Below are 26,892 nucleotides of genomic sequence, written 5' to 3'. Positions count from 1 at the left end.
AAAGCACCAAGATGTATCATCACATATAGCAAAGAGAGCAGAATAATCATCCACAAGAAACAAAAATATTGGCATTTAATTGCAAATGATCCAGACATTGGCTCGTCATTAGAATCCAGGCCACTAGTAACGTATAGAAAAACAAAATCAATAAAAGATTTGTTAGTGAAAAGTAATTTTCAAGAAAGTACACAAACAAACTGGCTCTGGGAACAACAATGTGGCTTTGTGAAATGCAATACTTACAAAGCGAGCAAAATCGGAATGAATCGGAGAAATATACAAGACTATGATGGAAAAACAATAGAGATTAATCAAAAGATTACCTGTACCACCAAAATCGTAATATATGTGATCAAATGCCATTGTGGCCTGCAATATGTAGGAAGGACTATCTGCATGTTGAGAAAAAGAATTCTTGAGCACATAAGGGCAGTAAAAAACAGGGAAATGCCACAGCCAAACATATAGCACTGTGCCAAACTAGCAATTGAAAGCGATGAGCTTCTTTGGCATCCATGCAGTAATGAGCAATGAACGTGGTGGAGACAGAATCCGAAAACTTCAAAAAACTGAATCACGCTACATAATAAGATTAAGAACTAAGACACCGTCAGGGATCAACAATGACAAAGAATTATATGTGCACCTGGAATAAGAACAAAAGAAAGAAAATAGATAAAAAGAACAACTAAATCCTAGAATGTGGCAAATGAGGCAAAAATTTGAATAAGTAATATTTATTTGACTAACAGAGAATTCAACGAATAAAAAAGAAATATAAAAGTTTTGCTAAAATTTGGGGAGGTTTTGAACTCGCAAAGTATGTTTCAATATGGCAACAATGGGTACTAAACCCAAAAAGTAATGAATCCAAAGTCAAGGCCATGTAATTACGAAATAACATGGGAGGAGGCTTTGGTAAAAAAGCCAAAAGAGACTGTCAAAATACATTAATGGATATAGAAGACAGCTTAACCATATGCTGCAGAACTAAATTGGGTAGAAATGTATGCCCCACACAGTGACAGTATGATACTTGTAATAATCATGAAAGTCTCTAACAATTGTGACAATGAATACCATTAACAGTCAATACATGCAGTTTGTAAATATTGTATATATCTATCAATGTATGAGAATTAGCACTACATTACCCACAATGTTGCATAAAAGGTTAATGTGATATGTGTAAATGGTGCTAGAAGAAAGACTCACTTACCGTGATTAAGGCCTTGGAGGGCTGAAACGTTTTAGTGAAGCGTTACACATATAATACATTTTGAATATTGGATATTGAAGAGTGCAGCGTTCTTTTTGCGCAAAATTGACTATATGGCTTGGATTCGGCCTGGCACCCATTGTTGAGCGTGCCGCAAATGATAATCTTATTGTGGAACATATATATATATATATATATATATATCCAACAAAAGTTGCCTGCAGAGAGAAGGGCCAACACAGGTAGGTTGAATCTGCCATTCATTTATTCGAGAAGCAGCACAGGTCAAATACAGCAGCAAAATTTCACAGCATCAAGTCCAGCCCAGCCCGACGCGTTTCGTGAATTACAACACTTCCTCATGGGCTCTGGGCAGCGAAAGGCTTTCAGCGAGGCAGTTTTTTGAAGCACCCTTATGTAGCAGTCTATCCCGCCCAGTAAGGCGTGGCCATCACAGTGGCCTTCTGGGACCTGTAGTGATTCAAGTGTTACCTCCAGTGGGTGGCCTCGTTGTAGCCTCAAATTGTTCAAAATATAACCCCAGTGGGTGGCGAAACCTTCCCGTTGTTTTGCCCGGCATGAATGTTGCTGCTCAAACGGCACCACCTTTCCCATGTGCCGCAGCGTCGGTTGGCGCCGCATCGGGACTGCAAAGCAGCATGGCACCTTCCGCGGCTCAGGCGGGGCCGCTCAACATATCCAACAAAAGTTGCCTGCAGAGAGAAGGGCCAACACAGGTAGGTTGAATCTGCCATTCATTTATTCGGGAAGCAGCACAGGTCAAATACAGCAGCAAAATTTCACAGCATCAAGTCCAGCCCAGCCCGACGCGTTTCGTGAATTACAACACTTCCTCATGGGCTCTGGGCAGCGAAAGGCTTTCAGCGAGGCAGTTTTTTGAAGCACCCTTATGTAGCAGTCTATCCCGCCCAGTAAGGCGTGGCCATCACAGTGGCCTTCTGGGACGTGTAGTGATTCAAGTGTTACCTCCAGTGGGTGGCCTCGTTGTAGCCTCAAATTGTTCAAAATATAACCCCAGTATATATATATATATCCAAATAGAATCCCAAAGCGATTGGCCCCAACGGCGCAACAGAAGGGCACAGACACCAGTTGCAGAGTTAATCTGATATTCTTTATTTCAGCATCAATGTCCAAAAGACGCGTTTCGGCCGTGGGACTGCGGCCTTCAGTACATGGCGCGCTGGGAGTGATTGAGTGCTATATATAGTGTACCAGTAGTGTTTCTACTATGTCCACTGCAAGTGGACAGTGAGTAGGCATTTTTACAACATAGTTCCATCAGCCGTAATGCTCCCGACCCTCTATGGTAGTCGGTGAGTCATATGCAAATGACACAGTGGAAAACAAGTGATTTTACTGTGGAGACATGTATCAGATAACAGACTGCGTATATAACCTTTAAATAATTATATGTTTTAAGAGAGACCCACACTGACAAATAATGACTAATGCATCAAAATGCGATCTAAGCTCGTAATGTAAATTGGCAAACTAAGTCAGCTTGGGCAATAATTATGTACCAACAAGAACGAAGGAGAGCCCTAATCGTAGTGTCTGTATGATCAAACAAATTGCAGCCATATATATTACGAAACAGCAAATCCTGGCCCGTCTATTTCCATCCGGACCGCCGAGGTACGGACCTCGCCACGCTGAAGAATACACAGCTTAAGTGATTCCTTTTAGCAGTGCAGTGCTATATTGCATTATTAAAAACTCCGATGCTGCTCAGGCATAGTGCCTGCCACATATATATATATATATATATATATATATATATATATATATATATATATATATATATATTCCTTGCAAATTGCCCTCTGCATTAGAGGATCACACACGATGTCCTGCCCTCCGGCCTGTTCCTTGCCGCTAGACTTTCAAGTGTGCATTCTGTTTGAGTATTGCCTACGCGTTTCAGGGCCAACGCCCCTTCTTCCTGGGCATTCAATGATCACACCTGACACCTGCGCATTGTATTCACGGTCTTTATTACACATGCCTTGCTTTCATGGGCGTGTCGGTTTCACTCATTCCCAGAGGCATGATGGGGCATGTAGTCCTCAGTGCAGGTGATTTATTTCCCATTGCGAAATTTCAGGTGCTCTCCTTCATTTTTCTTCGTTTTTATCTCTAAGTGAGTTTTATCACGCTTGAACAGTCAGCTTTCGTGCATTTAAAAACATCGTACCGCTTTTAGTCCTGAAGGTTCAGTGCTCGCGGCTCCATTCTGCTGGGGTAGCGTTCTGTCCCAACTGATGGCGGTGCCTCCTCCCACGGCTGGGCCGCCGTGTTGTATCTTCCTTGCAAATTGCCCTCTGCATTAGAGGATCACACACGATGTCCTGCCCTCCGGCCTGTTCCTTGCCGCTAGACTTTCAAGTGTGCATTCTGTTTGAGTATTGCCTACGCGTTTCAGGGCCAACGCCCCTTCTTCCTGGGCATTCAATGATCACACCTGACACCTGCGCATTGTATTCACGGTCTTTATTACACATGCCTTGCTTTCATGGGCGTGTCGGTTTCACTCATTCCCAGAGGCATGATGGGGCATGTAGTCCTCAGTGCAGGTGATTTATTTCCCATTGCGAAATTTCAGGTGCTCTCCTTCATTTTTCTTCGTTTTTATCTCTAAGTGAGTTTTATCACGCTTGAACAGTCAGCTTTCGTGCATTTAAAAACATCGTACCGCTTTTAGTCCTGAAGGTTCAGTGCTCGCGGCTCCATTCTGCTGGGGTAGCGTTCTGTCCCAACTGATGGCGGTGCCTCCTCCCACGGCTGGGCCGCCGTGTTGTATCTTCCTTGCAAATTGCCCTCTGCATTAGAGGATCACACACGATGTCCTGCCCTCCGGCCTGTTCCTTGCCGCTAGACTTTCAAGTGTGCATTCTGTTTGAGTATTGCCTACGCGTTTCAGGGCCAACGCCCCTTCTTCCTGGGCATTCAATGATCACACCTGACACCTGCGCATTGTATTCACGGTCTTTATTACACATGCCTTGCTTTCATGGGCGTGTCGGTTTCACTCATTCCCAGAGGCATGATGGGGCATGTAGTCCTCAGTGCAGGTGATTTATTTCCCATTGCGAAATTTCAGGTGCTCTCCTTCATTTTTCTTCGTTTTTATCTCTAAGTGAGTTTTATCACGCTTGAACAGTCAGCTTTCGTGCATTTAAAAACATCGTACCGCTTTTAGTCCTGAAGGTTCAGTGCTCGCGGCTCCATTCTGCTGGGGTAGCGTTCTGTCCCAACTGATGGCGGTGCCTCCTCCCACGGCTGGGCCGCCGTGTTGTATCTTCCTTGCAAATTGCCCTCTGCATTAGAGGATCACACACGATGTCCTGCCCTCCGGCCTGTTCCTTGCCGCTAGACTTTTAAGTGTGCATTCTGTTTGAGTATTGCCTACGCGTTTCAGGGCCAACGCCCCTTCAGTCCTGGGCATTCAATGATCACACCTGACACCTGCGCATTGTATTCACGGTCTTTATTACACATGCCTTGCTTTCATGGGCGTGTCGGTTTCACTCATTCCCAGAGGCATGATGGGGCATGTAGTCCTCAGTGCAGGTGATTTATTTCCCATTGCGAAATTTCAGGTGCTCTCCTTCATTTTTCTTCGTTTTTATCTCTAAGTGAGTTTTATCACGCTTGAACAGTCAGCTTTCGTGCATTTAAAAACATGGTACCGCTTTTAGTCCTGAAGGTTCAGTGCTCGCGGCTCCATTCTGCTGGGGTAGCGTTCTGTCCCAACTGATGGCGGTGCCTCCTCCCACGGCTGGGCCGCCGTGTTGTATCTTCCTTGCAAATTGCCCTCTGCATTAGAGGATCACACACGATGTCCTGCCCTCCGGCCTGTTCCTTGCCGCTAGACTTTCAAGTGTGCATTCTGTTTGAGTATTGCCTACGCGTTTCAGGGCCAACGCCCCTTCTTCCTGGGCATTCAATGATCACACCTGACACCTGCGCATTGTATTCACGGTCTTTATTACACATGCCTTGCTTTCATGGGCGTGTCGGTTTCACTCATTCCCAGAGGCATGATGGGGCATGTAGTCCTCAGTGCAGGTGATTTATTTCCCATTGCGAAATTTCAGGTGCTCTCCTTCATTTTTCTTCGTTTTTATCTCTAAGTGAGTTTTATCACGCTTGAACAGTCAGCTTTCGTGCATTTAAAAACATCGTACCGCTTTTAGTCCTGAAGGTTCAGTGCTCGCGGCTCCATTCTGCTGGGGTAGCGTTCTGTCCCAACTGATGGCGGTGCCTCCTCCCACGGCTGGGCCGCCGTGTTGTATCTTCCTTGCAAATTGCCCTCTGCATTAGAGGATCACACACGATGTCCTGCCCTCCGGCCTGTTCTTTGCCGCTAGACTTTCAAGTGTGCATTCTGTTTGAGTATTGCCTACGCGTTTCAGGGCCAACGCCCCTTCTTCCTGGGCATTCAATGATCACACCTGACACCTGCGCATTGTATTCACGGTCTTTATTACACATGCCTTGCTTTCATGGGCGTGTCGGTTTCACTCATTCCCAGAGGCATGATGGGGCATGTAGTCCTCAGTGCAGGTGATTTATTTCCCATTGCGAAATTTCAGGTGCTCTCCTTCATTTTTCTTCGTTTTTATCTCTAAGTGAGTTTTATCACGCTTGAACAGTCAGCTTTCGTGCATTTAAAAACATCATACCGCTTTTAGTCCTGAAGGTTCAGTGCTCGCGGCTCCATTCTGCTGGGGTAGCGTTCTGTCCCAACTGATGGCGGTGCCTCCTCCCACGGCTGGGCCGCCGTGTTGTATCTTCCTTGCAAATTGCCCTCTGCATTAGAGGATCACACACGATGTCCTGCCCTCCGGCCTGTTCCTTGCCGCTAGACTTTCAAGTGTGCATTCTGTTTGAGTATTGCCTACGCGTTTCAGGGCCAACGCCCCTTCTTCCTGGGCATTCAATGATCACACCTGACACCTGCGCATTGTATTCACGGTCTTTATTACACATGCCTTGCTTTCATGGGCGTGTCGGTTTCACTCATTCCCAGAGGCATGATGGGGCATGTAGTCCTCAGTGCAGGTGATTTATTTCCCATTGCGAAATTTCAGGTGCTCTCCTTCATTTTTCTTCGTTTTTATCTCTAAGTGAGTTTTATCACGCTTGAACAGGCAGCTTTCGTGCATTTAAAAACATCGTACCGCTTTTAGTCCTGAAGGTTCAGTGCTCGCGGCTCCATTCTGCTGGGGTAGCGTTCTGTCCCAACTGATGGCGGTGCCTCCTCCCACGGCTGGGCCGCCGTGTTGTATCTTCCTTGCAAATTGCCCTCTGCATTAGAGGATCACACACGATGTCCTGCCCTCCGGCCTGTTCCTTGCCGCTAGACTTTCAAGTGTGCATTCTGTTTGAGTATTGCCTACGCGTTTCAGGGCCAACGCCCCTTCTTCCTGGGCATTCAATGATCACACCTGACACCTGCGCATTGTATTCACGGTCTTTATTACACATGCCTTGCTTTCATGGGCGTGTCGGTTTCACTCATTCCCAGAGGCATGATGGGGCATGTAGTCCTCAGTGCAGGTGATTTATTTCCCATTGCAAAATTTCAGGTGCTCTCCTTCATTTTTCTTCGTTTTTATCTCTAAGTGAGTTTTATCACGCTTGAACAGTCAGCTTTCGTGCATTTAAAAACATCGTACCGCTTTTAGTCCTGAAGGTTCAGTGCTCGCGGCTCCATTCTGCTGGGGTAGCGTTCTGTCCCAACTGATGGCGGTGCCTCCTCCCACGGCTGGGCCGCCGTGTTGTATCTTCCTTGCAAATTGCCCTCTGCATTAGAGGATCACACACGATGTCCTGCCCTCCGGCCTGTTCCTTGCCGCTAGACTTTCAAGTGTGCATTCTGTTTGAGTATTGCCTACGCGTTTCAGGGCCAACGCCCCTTCTTCCTGGGCATTCAATGATCACACCTGACACCTGCGCATTGTATTCACGGTCTTTATTACACATGCCTTGCTTTCATGGGCGTGTCGGTTTCACTCATTCCCAGAGGCATGATGGGGCATGTAGTCCTCAGTGCAGGTGATTTATTTCCCATTGCGAAATTTCAGGTGCTCTCCTTCATTTTTCTTCGTTTTTATCTCTAAGTGAGTTTTATCACGCTTGAACAGTCAGCTTTCGTGCATTTAAAAACATCATACCGCTTTTAGTCCTGAAGGTTCAGTGCTCGCGGCTCCATTCTGCTGGGGTAGCGTTCTGTCCCAACTGATGGCGGTGCCTCCTCCCACGGCTGGGCCGCCGTGTTGTATCTTCCTTGCAAATTGCCCTCTGCATTAGAGGATCACACACGATGTCCTGCCCTCCGGCCTGTTCCTTGCCGCTAGACTTTCAAGTGTGCATTCTGTTTGAGTATTGCCTACGCGTTTCAGGGCCAACGCCCCTTCTTCCTGGGCATTCAATGATCACACCTGACACCTGCGCATTGTATTCACGGTCTTTATTACACATGCCTTGCTTTCATGGGCGTGTCGGTTTCACTCATTCCCAGAGGCATGATGGGGCATGTAGTCCTCAGTCCGGAGGGCAGGACATCGTGTGTGATCCTCTAATGCAGAGGGCAATTTGCAAGGAAGAAGGGGCGTTGGCCCTGAAACGCGTAGGCAATACTCAAACAGAATGCACACTTGAAAGTCTAGCGGCAAGGAACAGGCCGGAGGGCAGGACATCGTGTGTGATCCTCTAATGCAGAGGGCAATTTGCAAGGAAGATACAACACGGCGGCCCAGCCGTGGGAGGAGACACCGCCATCAGTTGGGACAGAACGCTACCCCAGCAGAATGGAGCCGCGAGCACTGAACCTTCAGGACTAAAAGCGGTACGATGTTTTTAAATGCACGAAAGCTGACTGTTCAAGCGTGATAAAACTCACTTAGAGATAAAAACGAAGAAAAATGAAGGAGAGCACCTGAAATTTCGCAATGGGAAATAAATCACCTGCACTGAGGACTACATGCCCCATCATGCCTCTGGGAATGAGTGAAACCGACACGCCCATGAAAGCAAGGCATGTGTAATAAAGACCGTGAATACAATGCGCAGGTGTCAGGTGTGATCATTGAATGCCCAGGAAGAAGGGGCGTTGGCCCTGAAACGCGTAGGCAATACTCAAACAGAATGCACACTTGAAAGTCTAGCGGCAAGGAACAGGCCGGAGGGCAGGACATCCGTGTGTGATCCTCTAATGCAGAGGGCAATTTGCAAGGAAGATACAACACGGCGGCCCAGCCGTGGGAGGAGGCACCGCCATCAGTTGGGACAGAACGCTACCCCAGCAGAATGGAGCCGCGAGCACTGAACCTTCAGGACTAAAAGCGGTACGATGTTTTTAAATGCACGAAAGCTGACTGTTCAAGCGTGATAAAACTCACTTAGAGATAAAAACGAAGAAAAATGAAGGAGAGCACCTGAAATTTCGCAATGGGAAATAAATCACCTGCACTGAGGACTACATGCCCCATCATGCCTCTGGGAATGAGTGAAACCGACACGCCCATGAAAGCAAGGCATGTGTAATAAAGACCGTGAATACAATGCGCAGGTGTCAGGTGTGATCATTGAATGCCCAGGAAGAAGGGGCGTTGGCCCTGAAACGCGTAGGCAATACTCAAACAGAATGCACACTTGAAAGTCTAGCGGCAAGGAACAGGCCGGAGGGCAGGACATCGTGTGTGATCCTCTAATGCAGAGGGCAATTTGCAAGGAATATATATATATATATATATATATATATATATATATATATATATATATATATATATATATATATATATATATATATATATATAGGTTGTCAATATAGAAGGAAACAGGATTGGAATATATATATATATATATTTATATATGTGCTTTCCACGATTCCTCCTGATAACGAAGAACGCCCAGACACACGGAAGTTTGATGCAACTTGGATTTAATCGTCCAAACCAACACAACACATTTCGGCCTCCATCCCTGTAGTCATTAAGACCTGAAGTTCTACTACCTGGTCCTGAGGCCTATGGTAACAGCACAATGGCCCGTCTGGTTTGTATGCTAGCCCCACACCTTTTGATGCAACTACCCGGCCACTCCCTGGCCTGTTTTTGGGAACCGAATGCCTCTCTCAGTGCTAACACAGCGTAGAGAGACAGAATGTGTTGACAGAAGAGCTAATATGACAAAGTAGCAAAAGTGATGGATGCAACCTATAATTAAATAATAAAATAACTACAGAAAATTTGATTCTTGAAAAAACAGGCTCGAGTGTGAAGATCTACCTTGAAAAAGAGAAATAAACAAAGACTATAAGAAGATCGTGTGGATTCTGAATTGATATAAAAGTTTACTACTGTGTGATTTAGCTCAGGATATATCGTAGTGCTCTAGTGTATAGCGGTGAATGTCTTTTCACGTTATTTGGTGAATGGTAGATGACCATCGCCTTATCCTTTGAGCTTGGAGATTGTTTTCAATTATTATATATTGTCACCCTGCGCACATTTCACCCAGCCATCTGTTCGTGAGTGTCTTGAAAAAACAGGAAGATTACACAAAACCAATGATAAACAACCTGCATGATAAACGTTATGCATTTGTCCCCTAGGGCAGAGACGAGTGGAAACCATAGACACCCGAATGCCACATTTGGGGCATTTTGAGTCCTGATGAAGACCCTACAAATGAATTCCCTAGGGTTGAAACATGTTGACAACATTTAATGAGAAATATATGTTTAAAAACGTACAGTTTAGCACTTACCACAGGGCTCCATCGTATAGTGTAATCAGTACTTGGAAGCATACAGCATTACATACTGTTTAAGAGTATGTCTTAGCAACTTAAAGTGTTATGCACGTTTGGATTCACATTTCTTTTCAGACTCATCTTATTGCTCTATGCATCACATCTATAGCTAATAATTGCCCACTGTTTATACTGGATGTTCAGTTTTAGTGGGGAGAACTACCCCACTGCTACTCAAGGCCATACATGGAATGCTTTGAAATAGTACCCATTAACCTGCCCCCCTAAGACAATAGGCTATACTTGTTATAAGATTGCCCAGGAACTCCAGGTCTACCCCACTTTCTAGAAAAAGGTCTCCCAATCACACTCTGCATCTGAGATCGCAAACACAGAGCAGTACAAGGCCCTACACTCAAGGATGCAAAAGCGGTCATGTTTGTAGTCTACTTTAAGAATCACTCAAGCAAAGACTTGGCCCAGCCTCTTCCCACCGTCACAGGTACTGAAATTAAAAAATGAATATCATTCACCATTAATAAACAAAGAGATGATCAAAAACTCAAAGAAGTGCACAATGTTCTAATGAGGTGAGCCCATGACAGCCCTTAAACTCTCAGGTTACTCGTCGTGTGGCTCGCACTTGGGCTCCCTCCAGGTGGATTTCCTCAATCTCAATGGAGGAGGGGCTCCTGCCAATGACAGTTGATCAGATTACCTCAAGATAATGCCTGATTGTTTCAAAAGGGAATTTCAACAGCTGTATTTTAGGAACTAGCTGCAGTGAATGACACATTAAGATGTTCACAAAGACACATTGTTTTAATTAATCATAATTTCTTAATTTGGGACTTTCCACTGAGTCATTATGTATGACAGCAGAAAGTAACTCTATTCCATTGTACAGCGTCCACTCCTCAGAATAATTTGATGCAGAACCAAATAAACACTATTTATGGGAGGGCCAGTGAGCTATGAGGCCCAATCCCTGCAGTGTTTTAGGTACTTTTGAGCGAGTGTATCAAAAAGGTAAACGTGCAGTAATTGTTTCCTCGGTCCGCTTTATAAACGACCCCAGTATCAACCAGCGTGTGGAGTTAGAATAGTAAATACATAATCTATTACAGTGAATGGCCTGTCCTGTGTGTTTCTGTGTGTGTATGTGTGAGAGAGATGGAGAGAGAAAGAGAGAGACGGAGAGAGAGAGAGAATAAGAGAGAGAACAAGAGAAGGAGGGAGAGTTGCTGTATATTTGCAGATTAAACTGAAACACAATCTTGAAAGCGTAGTAGTTCGTACATGACTTTGTTCGACCATAATAGACACGATACTCATCATGCATTTTTTATAATCTGCATATTTTGTAGCAGTTGGCATTTTTTTAATAGTTAGTGAATTAATGGGAGGACATTTAGCCTCTCACGAAGAGCCAAGATTCTTCTTTGATTTTGGTGCGGGCATATTCAGTAACTTTTTTGTAGTTCTAAAAAGAAAATTCATGTAATTCTTTGTGGGAAAGCACCTGAAGGTTAGGGATGTCAGAGCACTTCACGGTGTAATGAGTGGATATGGAATCAAATTAGATGTCCATTAGCTACACTGAATTCCACAGACATCGTCTGGAAAAAATAAATAAAAGTAGTAGGGTTCTTTTGGTCCTGGGTCAGTCAGTGATTATTGGGCATTGAGCACGTTTAAGTAGGTAAGGGGACCTCGGATACTTGTGCACTGCAATTCAATAACCAAGTTAGCCTCTTTAGGCATTTGACTTTCTGGGGGTAGTTAGGTTGAGCAGTCAAGGCTTACTTTGGGAACGGCAGAGGTTAGCAGCCCAGAAACAGCATGACACTGAATAACCCACAATAAACTGAAGGTACAGCCAGTGCTGTACCTTAAAAAACAGGAATTTGTAAAGAGTTAAGTGCAATTTACTAATAAAATGTGATTCACACAAAAACAATAAGTGCTAATGCTGTCTGCGATCAAATACAACCACAAATAAAGTTGTAGTGTTTAAGCTGTGAAAACAAATGATGTGGGATTGTAATGCAATATTATTCAGTGTTCGAATTGTTGAGCTACGTCATCACAGTGTCTATGGTCTAAGTCACGGGTACTCAAAGTAGGGCCCGTGGGCCAGTAGCGGCCTGGCAAGCCTTCAGTGGCGGCCCGCGGAGCTTGAGACATCGCACCTGAGTTCTTTTTTTAAACTTCAGAAAACACCTCGGGGAGCAGCAGTGCGGAATCAGAGAGACTGCTCTGTGGTGGCCGGGCGATTCCAGCCACAGTCAAGAGTGGAGCTGCAGGGGCGCTAAGAGGTGAACAAAGCCTCATTAACAAACAAATGGTCTTTTAAAGACCTGTGAAGTACTGGGGTGCCCGGGAGGCTGACACACAGGGGAGAGGGGGGGGAGGAGAGCAGGAACTGAGAGCCGGGTGAGGTGGGAGGGCAAAGCAGGGAGTGAGAGCCTGGGGGAGGGAGGTGGCAGGGCAGAGCAGGAACTGAGAGCCGGGTGAGGTGGGGGGGCAGAGCAGGAACTGAGAGCCGGGTGAGGTTAGGGGGCAGCAGGGAGTGAGAGCCGGGTGAGGTGAGACAGTTAGAGATAGAGACTGGTAAAGACATATAGAGACAGAGACAGATGGAGGCAGAGACCGATAGAGACGGGGCAGACGGAGCTAGATAGAGGCAGAGACAGATAGAGGTAGAGATAGACAGCGATAGAGACAGACAGTGATAGAGACAGACAGCGATAGAGACAGACAGCGATAGAGACAGACAGAGAGAGAGAGTCAGAGAGAGAGACAGAGGGAGAGAGGTAGACAGGAAGAGGGAAAGAGGGAGACTGACAAAGGGAGGGAGACAGACAGAGGGAGGGAGACAGACAAAGGGAGGGAGACAGACAGAGGGAGGGAGGGAGGGGGACAGACAGACAGACAGAGGAAGGGAGGGAGACAGACAGAAAGAGGGAGGGAGACAGAAAGAGGGAGGGAGACAGACAGAGGGAGGGACACAGACAGAGGGAGGGAGGGACACAGACAGAGGGAGGGAGACAGACAGAGGGAGGGAGGGAGGGGGACAGACAGAGGGAGGGAGGGAGGGGGACAGACAGAGGGCAGATGGAGGGAGGGAGACAGAGGGAGATGGACAGTGGGACACAGATAGAGGGAGACAGATGGAGGGAGACGGAGAGAGGGAAGAAAAGAGAGGGAGGGAGACAGAGAGAGAAAGAGAGGTAAGACAGAGAGAGACAGAGGGAGAGAGACAGAGGGAGATCTAGAGAGAGAGAAAGAGAGATGTGTGTATGCTGGTCTGTTGGCTCAGTGGATGAACGTGTCCGACGCAGGGGCCTGTTTTCAACTTCATGGTCACAGTTTTTAGGTCTCGCCGGTCGATGCGCATGCGCATCGAGCTTGCGAGACTATTGCGGCTTAACCACTCTTTAACTAACAAGCAAGGAATCGTGGCGATTCCTTGCAGTGCCCGTGACTTTTAAGCTCAATGCGCATGTGCATTGAGCTTAAAAGCGCGTGCACATCAGTTCCCTCAGCCGCAATCGCCGTCTGTTCCCTCAGCCGCATTCCTCCGACACCTTTTGAAGTGAAGCTTAGCTTCACTTCAAAGGCCCCGGCTTCTTCACACCCACATGCCGCTCTCCCCGCTCCGCCCCCTCCCCTGCCCGCCGTGTCCACTTCACTTTGACGGCCGCAGGCACACAGGTTTCTTTCATCAAGTCCCCGCTGCCTTTCGGCATCTGACCCCTCCCTCCTATTGACAGCCCGTCGTTTCTCTGGAAGCACCCTTTCTCTCGCAGGAACTAGCTACTCTCCGTCAGTGACCGTGTTTTCCCTGTCTCTCGCCAGCCTTTCCGTATGGGCGACTACTCGCTCCCTGTCACAAATTACTCTCTTGCGGTCACTTATCACTCTTTCTATAAAACTTCAGATATACGTTTGTGTGTGTACTCTGATCGTACATTACGTCATTCCATGGATTACGACACCACTGCTCGAGAGGCCATGTTCACTGTTGCCACCGCATACACCGCCCGTCCTCCCCTTCTCGCCGGGCATACACTGCCCATCCTCCCCTTCTCGCTGTGCATACAACATTTGTCCTCCCCTTCTTGCTTTGCATACAACACCCGTCCTCCCCTTCTTGCCGTGCATACAAAGCCCACCCTCCCCTACTCTCCGTGCATTCCCCCGCCCGCCCTCCCCTTCTCTCCATGCATTCCCCCGCCCGCCCTCCCCTTCTCTCCGTGCATTCCCCCGCCCACCCTCCCCTTCTCTCCGTGCATTCCCCCGCCCGCCCTCCCCTTCTCTCCGTGCATTCCCCCGCCTGACCTCCCCTTCTCTCCGTGCATTCCCCCTCCCGCCCTCCCCTTCTCTCCGTGCATTCCCCTCACCCCCTTCTCTCCGTGCATTCCCCTCACCCCCTTCTCTCCGTGCATTCCCCACACCCTCCTCTCTCCGTGCATTCCCCCCCTCCTCTCCGTGCATTACCCTCCCCCCTCTCTCCGTGCATTCCCCTCCCCCCCTCCTCTCCGAGTGAGCATGGCAGGCGATAGCAGAGGAGCCACGCGCGATCCTCATCGACAGCGCGTGGCCCCTGTGCAGTAGATTGAAGGGAGAGGAAGGTACGCAAATGCAGTGCTAAGCAGTCATGTTTATTTTCGTGGGTTTCAGTGTTTTGCCAGGTGAAGAGGCGATGTTACTTCAAGCTCGTAGCCCAACAGGTGAACGACGTTCATGCTTAAAGGCGGCAACTTGCGGGATAATCAGTGGGTTACTTTTCACGCATGCGCCTATAAATTTTTTATTTTACTAACTATATGGTTGTTAAAAATTTTTAATCTTTTTTTCCCGCGTGTCAACCCAAGTCCCTACTCTTTTGCCAAATTCCGGTAACAGCCCTACCTTTCTCACGTTGCATACCCGTACACACCCCCCTGCCCTCCCCTTCCCGCCGTGCATACCTGCCTGCCTTCCCCTTCTTGTATTGCATACTTTTCGCCATGCATACACCGCCCGTCCTCCCCTTCTCGCCGGGCATACACTGCCCGTCCTCCCCTTCTCGCTGTGCATACAACATTTGTCCTCCCCTTCTTGCTGTGCATACAACACCCGTCCTCCCCTTCTTGCCGTGCATACAAAGCCCACCCTCCCCTACTCTCCGTGCATTCCCCCGCCCGCCCTCCCCTTCTCTCCGTGCATTCCCCCGCCCGCCCTCCCCTTCTCTCCGTGCATTCCCCCGCCCGCCCTCCCCTTCTCTCCGTGCATTCCCCCGCCCGCCCTCCCCTTCTCTCCGTGCATTCCCCCGCCCGCCCTCCCCTTCTCTCCGTGCATTCCCCCTCCCGCCCTCCCCTTCTCTCCGTGCATTCCCCCTCCCGCCCTCCCCTTCTCTCCGTGCATTCCCCCTCCCGCCCTCCCCTTCTCTCCGTGCATTCCCCTTCTCTCCGTGCATTCCCCTCACCCCCTTCTCTCCGTGCATTCCCCTCCCCTCCTCTCTCCGTGCATTCCCCCCCTCCTCTCCGTGCATTACCCTCCCCCCTCTCTCCGTGCATTCCCCTCCCCCCCTCCTCTCCGAGTGAGCATGGCAGGCGATAGCAGAGGAGCCACGCGCGATCCTCATCGACAGCGCGTGGCCCCTGTGCAGTAGATTGAAGGGAGAGGAAGGTACGCAAATGCAGTGCTAAGCAGTCATGTTTATTTTCGTGGGTTTCAGTGTTTTGCCAGGTGAAGAGGCGATGTTACTTCAAGCTCGTAGCCCAACAGGTGAACGACGTTCATGCTTAAAGGCGGCAACTTGCGGGATAATCAGTGGGTTACTTTTCACGCATGCGCCTATAAATTTTTTATTTTACTAACTATATGGTTGTTAAAAATGTTTAATCTTTTCTTCCCGCGTGTCAACCCAAGTCCCTACTCTTTTGCCAAATTCCGGTAACAGCCCTACCTTTCTCACGTTGCATACCCGTACACACCCCCCTGCCCTCCCCTTCCCGCCGTGCATACCTGCCTGCCTTCCCCTTCTTGTATTGCATACTTTTCGCCATGCATACACCGCCCGTCCTCCCCTTCTCGCCGGGCATACACTGCCCGTCCTCCCCTTCTCGCTGTGCATACAACATTTGTCCTCCCCTTCTTGCTGTGCATACAACACCCGTCCTCCCCTTCTTGCCGTGCATACAAAGCCCACCCTCCCCTACTCTCCGTGCATTCCCCCGCCCGCCCTCCCATTCTCTCCATGCATTCCCCCGCCCGCCCTCACCTTCTCTCCGTGCATTCCCCCGCCCGCCCTCCCCTTCTCTCCGTGCATTCCCCCGCCCGCCCTCCCCTTCTCTCCGTGCATTCCCCCGCCCGCCCTCCCCTTCTCTCCGTGCATTCCCCCGCCCGCCCTCCCCTTCTCTCCGTGCATTCCCCCTCCCGCCCTCCCCTTCTCTCCGTGCATTCCCCCTCCCGCCCTCCCCTTCTCTCCGTGCATTCCCCTTCTCTCCGTGCATTCCCCTCACCCCCTTCTCTCCGTGCATTCCCCTCCCCTCCTCTCTCCGTGCATTCCCCCCCCCTCCTCTCCGTTCATTACCCTCCCCCCTCTCTCCGTGCATTCCCCTCCCCCCCTCCTCTCCGTGCATTCCCCTTCCCTCCCCTTCTCTCCGTGCATTCCCCTTCCCTCCCCTCCCCTCCGTGCATTCCCCTTCCCTCCCCTCCGTGCATTCCCCTTCCCTCCCCTCCCCTCCGTGCATTGATCTTCACCTAATCTCCCATTTCTGTCCCACACACATGCATCCTCACATTTCCTACTTTGATCAGTCACCGCCCTTGTCATCCTATATACTCCAGATCATAGCAAATGCAATGTTCTTGGATTTTCGTCACAATAAAATACACTGAACATAATCTTCACAAAATTTATTTACAAACGTTTAAGCTATTGCCATTATAAATTACAATAACTTTTATTTAAGTATTAATTATTTACAAAATTAAAAGCCATTGTTATTTGTAATATCAATACATCTAAGTCACGTAAATACAACACACATTGCATTACAAATGCTACAGGTGTCACATTTGCGAAAGTTAAAACTTTTGACATTGTAACTGACAAAGCTATTAATTTTGCTATTTTCAAAACCAACACATAAATAAAAAAAGTGTCATTTACAATACCAATCGCTCAAACTTTCCTAATGCGAAAAGTTAAAAGTATGGGCATTGTAAATCACAAAACAAAAAAATAAAATGTCATTTAGAAAACCAATAGCTCAAACTTTCCTACTGCGAGACCTATTGGCAACGCCAGTGCTTGTTTTCTTTCTAGCCCCTTCCCCCTCCACCACTGACCCTGCCTCCACCGGTACGGCCCTTGGCCACAAACCACACTGTGAATTCGGCCCGAGAGAAAGTTTGTGAGTACCCATGGTGTAAGTCTATGGTTCAAGGCGTAGGTCTATTTTTTCTTGCTACAGTTATAGCAACCAGGGGGGCTTTTTATGAGAGCCCTGCATCACTTTTTCACCACGTAAAGTGGTACATGCACGACACAGAGCTCACATAAACAATTATGAAGCCACTCAAATCCACCCTGACTGGCTTTGGGTGGCCTAGTTATGAGCACGGCGCCGAAAAGCAAATCGCTGCGTAGGCTTACTTTGTGTCCAGGGCGTATTCTAGGGGCATTGCAGTGGGTTTTCCCATGGAACACCCATGGAATTGGGCACTGCCCCAGATTTACAAATTGATGTAAACCTGGGGAAGCATCAAATTTGTACACCTCCCGAGGTGAAGAGTAACAAGGAGAAATATGTTAATTTCTCCTAGTTTTTTCCTCTTGGAAAATGCCTAGTAGGATTGTTTTTGAAAAAACAATCATGCCTGGCCCAGAGGCACCCTTGCACAAATATGCAAGGGTGCCTATGTTGGTTGGCTCTAGGCTGCCAAAACGGCACCAACGCAAGCAGAAAGGATATTTCACTTTGGCGTAGGGCAGCGGAGCAACGTGACGTGCCTTGCTGCGCTGCCCTGCACCAAGATGCCATAAACGAGGCCCAGGGTATGCATTTGAGCATGTATGTGCAGCAGACAAAACGTTTTTGGGTTGATGCAGTGGCAGCATCCTTTGGCACATATGGGAGTACTCCCTGCAGTGAGGAGCATACACATTGGGGAGGAGGCAGAAGGAGTCATGGAGCCCAAGTTCTCATTATATCATTAATGAAAATAAAACCATGTTGTGAAAACCAGAGCCTTGCTGCATCTCTGGAAATCACAAGTCTCAAGCATAACTTTCGCTGTAATAATGAATTTGCGGATCTATTGTTCATATAATACTTGAGAGCTTGAAATCCCGGGATACCGCCTGTCTCTAATGTTTTTATTAGAGTCGAGTTATATTGTCTTCAGTTCCCTATAATAATGAAAAAAAATAGCTACTAAAATGTAATCGGTTATTACTGTTGAGTTGTGACATCACAATGCCTGCTGCCAGAGCCAGTAGCCAGGGCGAAAGACAGGTTGCAGAGCATAATTCGGAACCCTGGCTGAGTCCAGGGGCCCGCCGGGCACCGGGGTGTGGTGCTCCTACCTTGGGCCCCATCCGTTGTGCCTGGGGAGCCTCCCCTTGCTTGGCTGGGTTCAGGAGCTCCGGCCGGGGTCCCTGAGGTCCCCGGGGAGGGCAGCCTCCCCATCCCGGGCTCTGTCCTCGGTCCTGCTGCGTGGCAGGGTGCCTGGCATGGTGTCCGGCGGGCTTGGGGAGACTTCCCCAGTGCCTCTGGGCCTCAGAGCCCCAGCTGGGTCCAGGGGCCCGCCAGGCCCCGGGTCGGTTGCTCCGGCCCTGGGCCTCGTCCCCCAGCCTGCTGCACTGCCAAAGGCCCAGGACCGGGTTCTGTTGTGCCGGGGAGCCTCCCCTTGCTCGTCTGGGTTCCGGGGCTCCCTGCGGCAATGGAGAGGGTGGCCTCCCCACCCCGGGCTCTGTCCTCAGTCCCGGAGAGTGACAGGGTGCCTGGGATGGTGTCCGGCGGGCCTGGGGAGGCTTCCCCTATGCCTCCAGGCCTTGGAGCCCCGGCTGAGTCCAGGGGCCCTGCCGGGCCCGGGTCGGCTGCTCTGGCCCTGGACCCCGTCCCCAGACCTGCCAGCCCACCAAAGGCCTGGGACAGGGTTCTGTCGTGCACGGGGAGCCTCCTCCTTCTCGGCTGGGTTCATCGGCTCCTAGGGGACCCGGGGATGGGCGGCCTCCCCACCCGGGCTCCGTCCTTGGTCCTGCCGTGTGGCAGGGTCCCCAGGACGGGGTCCGACAGGCCCGGGGAGGCTTCCCCTGCGCCTCTGGGCCTGGGAGCCCTGGCTGGGTCCAAAGGCCCCGCCGGTCCCCGGGTCGGGTGCTCCCGCCTTGGGCCCCATCCTTCGGCCTGCCGCTCTGCCAAAGTCCTGGGACAGGGTTCTGTTGTGCCTGGGGAGCCTCCCCTTGCTTGGCTGGGTTCAGGAGCTCCGGTCGGGGCCCCTGAGGGCCCCTGGGAGGGCGGCCTCCCAATCCTGGGCTCTGTCATCGGTCCTGCGGCCTGGCGGGCCCGGAGAGGCTTCCTCTGCGTCTCTGGCCCTGGAAGCCCCGGCTGGACCCAAGGGCCCAGCTGGGCCGGGCCCCGGGGTTGGTGCTTTGGCCCTGGGCCCCATCCCCTGGCCTGCCACTCTGCCAAAGTCCCAGGACGGGCGGGGAGGGCAGCCTCCCCATCCCGGGCTATGTCCTCGGTCCTGCTGCGTGGCAGGGTGCCTGGAATATTGTCCGGCGGGCATGGGGAGACTTCCCCTGCGCCTCTGGGCCTCGGAGCCCCAGCTGGGTCCAGGGGCCCCACCAGGCCCCGGGTCGGATGCTCCAGCTCTGGGGCCCCGTCGCCCAGCCTGCTGCACTGCCAGAGGCCCAGGACGGGGTTCCGTTGTGCCCGGGGAGCCTCCCCTTGCTTGGCTGGGCTCACGAGCTCCGGCTGGGGCCCCTGAGTGCCCCGGGGAGAGGGCTGCCCCACCCAGGGCTCCGTCCTCAGTCCTTCCGCATGGCAGGGTGCCCAGGACGGGGTTCGGAGGGCCTGGGGAGGCATCCCCTGCGATATGGGCCTGGGAGCCCTGGTTGGGTCCAGGGGCCCTGCCAGGCCCCAGGTCGGGTGCTCCGGCCCTGGGCCCCTTTCCCCGGCCTGCCGGCCCACGAAAGGCCTGGGACTGGGTTCTATCGCGCCCGGCCAGGCTTCCCTGGAAGCCCCGATGAGGGCTCATTTGCCTTCCCGATCCCAGGGGGGCTCCAGGAGGTCAGGTACTTTCGCGCATTGGGCGCCTTGGACGTTTCTGAATCGCAGGACCTCAAGGAGGTCTGACTGGCCCTCTACCTAGTAATCCGGAGGAAAATGACCCCCCTTTCTTGTAATCCGTGCACACAAGGTGACTTGTGTGCATGGATTACAAGAAAGGGGGGGAATGGACCAGGGGCCCGGGTATGCACCTGCCTCTCAGCCCCTTCCCGACAGTCCTTTTTCTCTGAGTCTGCTCAGCCAGACCTCCGTGAGTTCCGGCGATGCTGAGACGGAGGAGGCAGCACTGGGGCCTGCCTGCCAAGGTCCCCAGGGGCCCGGTTCTGTGCCTGCCTCTCAGCCCCTTCCCAAGGGGCCTTTCCTCTGAGCCTGCTCGTACCGGGAGCAGGCAGAGATGCGAAGGCGGCATCCCCCTTGCCGGGTGGACTGCCAGGGGTCGGCCTCGGCTATACACCGATCGATTGGGCACTCTCGGTCCATTTACGGATAGTCTGCTTGGCCAGTCTCGGCTGTTGTTTCAAGCAAAGAGCATCCCCCCGCATGGACCGCCCGACTCGAGGGCCCGCCGCCTGGCGGGAGGTCCTTCACCCTACCCAGCAGAGCGAAGGCAAGCGGCCCCGGTAGCTCATGTCCCCCAGTGGTCTGACCCGAGCGGAAGGGGTTGGGTGGCGCCAGGCCCTCGGATGCTGGTCCGTACGCCCCGCACGCCATGCCGTCACCCCTCTCCACCCATCACATTTCTACAGCAGCTCGGAAGGACTGTTCTGAGGGGTTTTGCCGCCGCCAGGCCCCGGCACCCCTGCGTCTCTCTCAGGCTGCGCCTCGGCCCGCCTCTCCCTACACGAGGGAGACTGCTCGGCCTGCCGGTGCCCATACGGCTGCACCTCTCCAGTGAGCCCTCCCGCCCAGGTGGGTGGGCTCCTTCCCTTGGCAGGCTCCAGAGAGGGAGGAGTGTGTGAAGGTTGCCGTCGGGGAGATGGGCAAGCGGCGGTGCGGCTACCTGGTTGATCCTGCCAATAGCATATGCTTGTCTCAAACATTAAGACATGCACATGTGAGTACACACGGCCAGTACATTGAAACTGCGAATGGCTCATTAAATCAGTTATGGTTCCTTTGATCGCTCAATCTGTTACTTGGATAACTGAGGTAATTCTAGAACTAATACATGCCGACGAGCGATGACCTCCCGGGATGCTTGCTTATATCAGGCAAAGACCAATCCGGGCTCGCCCGGCCGCTTTGGTGGCTCTAGATAACCCCAGGCCGATCGCACGTCCCCGTGACTTTCGATGGTACTACCATGATGACCACGGGTAACGGGGTATCAGGGTTCGATTCAGGAGAGGGAGCCTGAGAAACGGCTACCACATCCAAGGAAGGCAGCAGGCGCGCAATTTACCCACTCCCGACTCGGGGAGGTAGTGAAGAAAAATAACAATACAGGACTCTTTCGAGGCCCTGTAATTGGAATGAGTACATTTTAAATCCTTTAACGAGGATCCATTGGAGGGCAAGTCTGGTGCCAGCAGCCGCGGTAATTCTAGCTCCAATAGCGTATATTAAAGTTGCTGCAATTAAAAAGTTCATCGTTGGATCTTGGGATCGAGCTGGCGGTCCACCCCGAGGCGAGCTACCTCCTGTCCCAGCCCCTGCCTCTCAGGAGCCTTCTTGATGCTCTTGACTGAGTGTCCTAGGGCTCCGAAGCGTTTACTTTGAAAAAATTAGGGTGTTTTAAGTAGGCCGGTCGAATAATGGAATAGGACTCCGGTTCTATTTTTATGGTTTTCGGAACTGGGGCCATGATTAAGAGGGACGGCCGGGAGCATTCGTATTGTGTCACTAGAGGTGACATTCTTGGACTGGCGCAAGATGAACCAAAGTGAAAGCATTTGCCAAGAATGTTTTCATTAATCAAGAACGAAAGTCGGAGGTTCGAAGACAATCAGATACCATCGTAGTTCTGACCATAAACGATGCCGACTGCCGATCCGGCGGCGTTATTCCCATGACCCGCAAAGCAGCTTCCGGGAAACCAAAGTCTTTGGGTTACGGGGGGAGTAAGGCCCTGGGGACGGGGTCCACCGGGTCCCAGGGAGGTATCTCTCTGGCCTGGCTACGGTTCGGAAGCCGAGCACGGGGCTTGTGCTCCGTCCCAGTGTGCCAGGGTGCGAAAGCACCCTGTCCTGCAAGCCATCCGAAGGTCCGGGCACTGGGGACGGGGGTCCACCAGGGCCCGGGGAGGGCTTGTGTTCTATCTCAGTGTCCCAGGGTGCGGGAGCCCCCATCCTGCAAGCCAGCCGAGGTTCCGGGTGCTGGGGAAGGGGGTCCACCGGGGCCCTGGGAGGCTCTCCCCGGTCTGGCTAGGGTTCGGAAGCTGGGATCTGGGGCTCGTGCTCCATCCCAGGGTGCGGGAGCCCCCCCCATCCTGCAAGCCAGCCAAGGGTCCGGGCGCTGGGGACGGGGGTCCACCGGGGCCCGGGGAGGCTCTTCCCAGCCTGGTTAGGGTTCAGAAGCTGGGACTGGGTCCGGGGCTCATGCTCCGTTCCAGGGACCCAGGGTGCAGGAGCCTCCTGTCCTGCAAGCCAGTCAAGGGTCCAGGCGCTGGGGAAGGGGTCCACCGGAGCCCGGGGAGGCTCTCCCCGGCCTGGCTAGGGTCCGGAAGCTGGGACCGGGCCCGGGGCTCATGCTCCATCCCAGGGTGCAGAAGCCCCCTGTCCTGCAAGCCAGCCAAGGGTCCAGGCGCTGGGGAAGAGGGTCCACCAGAGCCCAGGGAGGCACTCCCCAGCCTGGCTGGCGTTCGGAAGCTCGGACCGGGCCTGGGGCTCATGCTCCGTCTGGTGGGCCCCGGGGTGCAGGAGCACCCCATCCTGCAAGCCAGCCGAGGGTCCGGGCGCTGGTGAAGCGGGTTCAACTGGGCCCGGGGAGCTCTCCCCGGCCTGGCTGGGGTTTGGAAGCTCAGACCGGGCCCGGGGCTCGAGCTCCGTCCAACCGGGGACGTGGCCAGACATGGCCATATGCAAATCAGTCTGACCCTGTGCCTCATGGGAACAGTCCAGCCCAAACTGCCAAGCCATGCCTTCCCTGGACCGGAATCAAGCTTCCTAGGACCGGTTTCTGGCATTTCAGCCATCTTCAGCCAGGCCTGCTTGAATCCAGTGGCAAAGTGAGCAAGGGACTCAACGTCTGAGCATACCCCGTCAACTTATGGCGAACAAATCGGTACAAAAGGGGGTGGTGATGGACGGAGCATCTGAACCAATCAAACACTCACACCCAGTCAACAGATCTGGGTTTAATCCATCACCGTTCTTTAGCCCACTCTGCCACCCCAGTTCAAACAGGGCCATATGCAAATCAGTCTGACCCTGTGCCTCATGGGAACAGTCCAGCCCGAACTGCCAAGCCATATCTTCCCTGGATCGGATTCAAGCTTCCTAGGACCGGTTTCTGGCATTACAGCCGTCTTCAGCCAGGCTTGCTTGAATCCAGTGGCAAAGTAAGCAAGGGACTCACGTCTGAGCACACCCTGCCAACTTATGGCGAACAAAGCGGTACAAAAGGGGGTGGTGATGGACGGAGCATCTGAATCAATCAAACACTCACACCCAGTCAAAAGATCTGGGTTTAATCCATCACCGTTCTTTAGCCCACTCTGCCACCCCAGTTCAGACATGGCCATATGCAAATCAGTCTGACCATGTGCCTCATGGGAACAGTCCAGCCCAAACTGCCAAGCCATGTCTTCCCTGGACCGGATTTAAGCTTCCTAGGACCGGTTTCTGGCATTACAGCCATCTTCAGCCAGGCTTGCTTGAATCCAGTGGCAAAGTGAGCAAGGGACTCACGTCTGAGCACACCCTGCCAACTTATGGCGAACAAAGCGGTACAAAAGGGGGTGCTTGAAACAGCACACATGAAAGTGACAGAATGTCAATTTAGCATTGTTTATGTGCAGAAAGGAGCACCTTCCTACACATAAACAATCCTCCCCTGCACGCACACACTCTTGCACTACGGTGAAAGGGTGCCTCTGTTGGCGCTAAGTTGATAAACTTAGCGCCATCGCAGGGGGAAACGCAAGGCTGCCCCACATTCTTGTAAATGTTGTGCAGCCTTGCATTTCAGAAGTGGCCAGGAAGGCTAACGCCTCTCTCCACCACTTCATTGTACATCTGTGCCACTTAGCAGACGTGTATTCGAGACAGGCTGCAGGCACACAGAGCTGTAAGAGCAGAGAAATGGACACTGTCTAAAAGTGGCATTTCTAAAGTAGTGATGTTAAATCCAACTTTATGGCATGTGGTTTTTGCCAGGAAGCAGCCCGGATCTGACGGGGGAACACAGACACTGAGCTGCCTGTTCCATGACCCTGCTGGGAAATGTATTGTAGGCAAGCATCAGGGGACCCAAGGAAGATCGTTTTTCAAAAGGACAATACCTAGGCGACACAACTTACCTCGAAAATGGCACGAACAGCAAAATATGTCTAAGATCCCCACAGAAGACAGTTTCCAACCTGATGGCTTCTGGGAGTGGTAGTCTCCTATACCAGATCACGTAACAGAGACTTTATTGTATTAATAGGGGCCAGCTGTACTCCATTGACATAGGAGGAGCCAAGCAGGTTTAAATCGAGGTGTTTCCTTTTTCCTGTTTGCGAAGGCATCTGATGAAGACTCATGTCGAAATGCATTATGCCACATCATCCAGCAATAAACGAGCTTTCTGTCCAAATCCCCGTTGTGTCCTTTTGGTGTCTCGGAAAGGAGTTGCCGTTTTGGTTTGATTTTAGCACGTAAACCAGTCGCGTGCAGAAGGACCCGCTTTGAAGAGTCCGAGGAAAGTCTGGTGTTTTTTGCATTTCCCAACTAAGTTGGTTTTGACCTCGGACCGCCTTACAGACGACCCCAGCATGTGGTTTTTGCCAGGAAGCAGCCCGGATCTGACAGGGGCACACAGACACTGAGCTGCCTGTTCCGTGACCCTGCTGGGAAAAGTATTGTAGGCAAGCGTCAGGGGACCCAAGGAAGATCGTTTTTCACAAGGACAATACCTAGGCGACACAACTTACCTCGAAAATGGCACGAACAGCAAAATATGTCTACGAGCCCCACAGAAGACAGTTTCCAACCTGATGGCTTCTGGGAGTGGTAGTCTCCTATACCAGATCACATAACAGAGACTTTATTGTATTAATAGGGGCCAGCTGTACTCCATTGACATAGGAGGAGCCAAGCAGGTTTAAATCGAGGTGTTTCCTTTTTCCTGTTTGTGAAGGCATCTGATGAAGACTCATGTCGAAATGCATTATGCCACATCATCCAGCAATAAACGAGCTTCCTGTCCAAATCCCCGTTGTGTCCTTTTGGTGTCTCGGAAAGGAGTTGCCGTTTTGGTTTGATATATATATATATATAAATATGTAACCAAAAACGCCCAGAAGCTTGAGGCCGCACAGCACTGCAGGTGAGTACTACTCTATTTAAACCAAGCAGGCAGCTTAACATCCCTTTGAAGTCCATGGCCTAACGCGTTTCGATGCCGCTGTTTGCATCTCCTCAGAGGCCGTGTCAGCGGCATTTAATCAAGCTGCAGCGCACTCGTTCCTTTGTCCCAACTAGTTTCGGCACCTTCGGCCTTGATCACGGGTAGGAATCTCATCAACAGTGTCTGTGACTACAAATTTATAACGTTCTTGGTCACCTGCCCGATTTTGGCATCCAATTCCTACAATGCACCTTTTCACACGGGTAAGTACTGGAAAATGTCTCGTAAAGCTGTCAGCAAGGTACACTGTTCAGCACCCTTTTGCATTCATGATAGAGAAAGAACAATAAACTCCAAGTGGTAATCGGGCAGGATTCCTTGTAAGAGCGCAGTGCTCAATGTCGAACTTGCTTGATTTTCATGCCTCTGTCTCTGAACGATTGGAAGGGGAATCATCCCGACCAAATCCCTTCCAGCGCTGCCGTCTTGTTTACCGCATGGTTTACCTTAGTAGGTCCGGTGGCCGCGTGTGGGTCATGCTCCCTCCTTGAACATCCAAAGCAACACCTCTGAATGGGGAGCCCCCAACCCTGCAGGGTGGCCTCTTACACCGGGCACAGAGAGACCCGGCAATTCTGCCCAATGAAGCAACACACAAGAGGCCCAATTCAGTGTACAGACAGCATTTAATCAAGCTTGCATCACACTCGTTCCTTTGTCCCAACTAGTTTCGGCACCTTCGGCCTTGATCACGGGTAGGAATCTCATCAACAGTGTCTGTGACTACAAATTTATAAAGTTCTTGGTCACCTGCCCGATTTTGGCATCCAATTCCCACACTGCACCTTTTCACACGGGTAAGTACCGGAAAATGTCTCGTAAAGCTGTCAGCAAGGTACACTGTTCAGCACCCTTGTGCATTCATGATAGGGAAACAACAATAAACTCCAAGTGGTAATCGGGCAGGATTTCTTATAAGAGCGCAGTGCTCCATGTCGAACTTGCTTGATTTTCATGCCTCTGTCTCTGAACGATTGGAAGGGGAATCATCCCCGACCAAATCCTTTTCAGCGCTGCCGTCTTGTTTACCCCTTGGTTTACCTTAGT

At 51.2% G+C, this 26,892-nt stretch overlaps 1 protein-coding gene and 1 pseudogene across 1 annotated transcript in view; one reads left to right on the top strand and one right to left on the bottom strand.

Annotated features, from left to right (window-relative positions):
- LOC144770383 (uncharacterized) overlaps window positions 1-26,892 on the bottom strand; it is a 720,823-nt gene that overhangs the window by 553,656 nt on the left and 140,275 nt on the right. The window lies entirely within an intron of this gene.
- LOC144771372 (18S ribosomal RNA) lies at window positions 21,293-22,361 on the top strand (annotated as a pseudogene).

The sequence above is a fragment of the Lissotriton helveticus genome, chromosome 7 (genome assembly GCF_964261635.1).
Source record: "Lissotriton helveticus chromosome 7, aLisHel1.1, whole genome shotgun sequence".
Taxonomy (NCBI): Eukaryota; Metazoa; Chordata; class Amphibia; order Caudata; family Salamandridae; genus Lissotriton; species Lissotriton helveticus.
The sequence above is the reverse complement of the archived record's forward strand: the minus strand, read 5'-3'. Positions and strand labels throughout refer to the sequence as shown.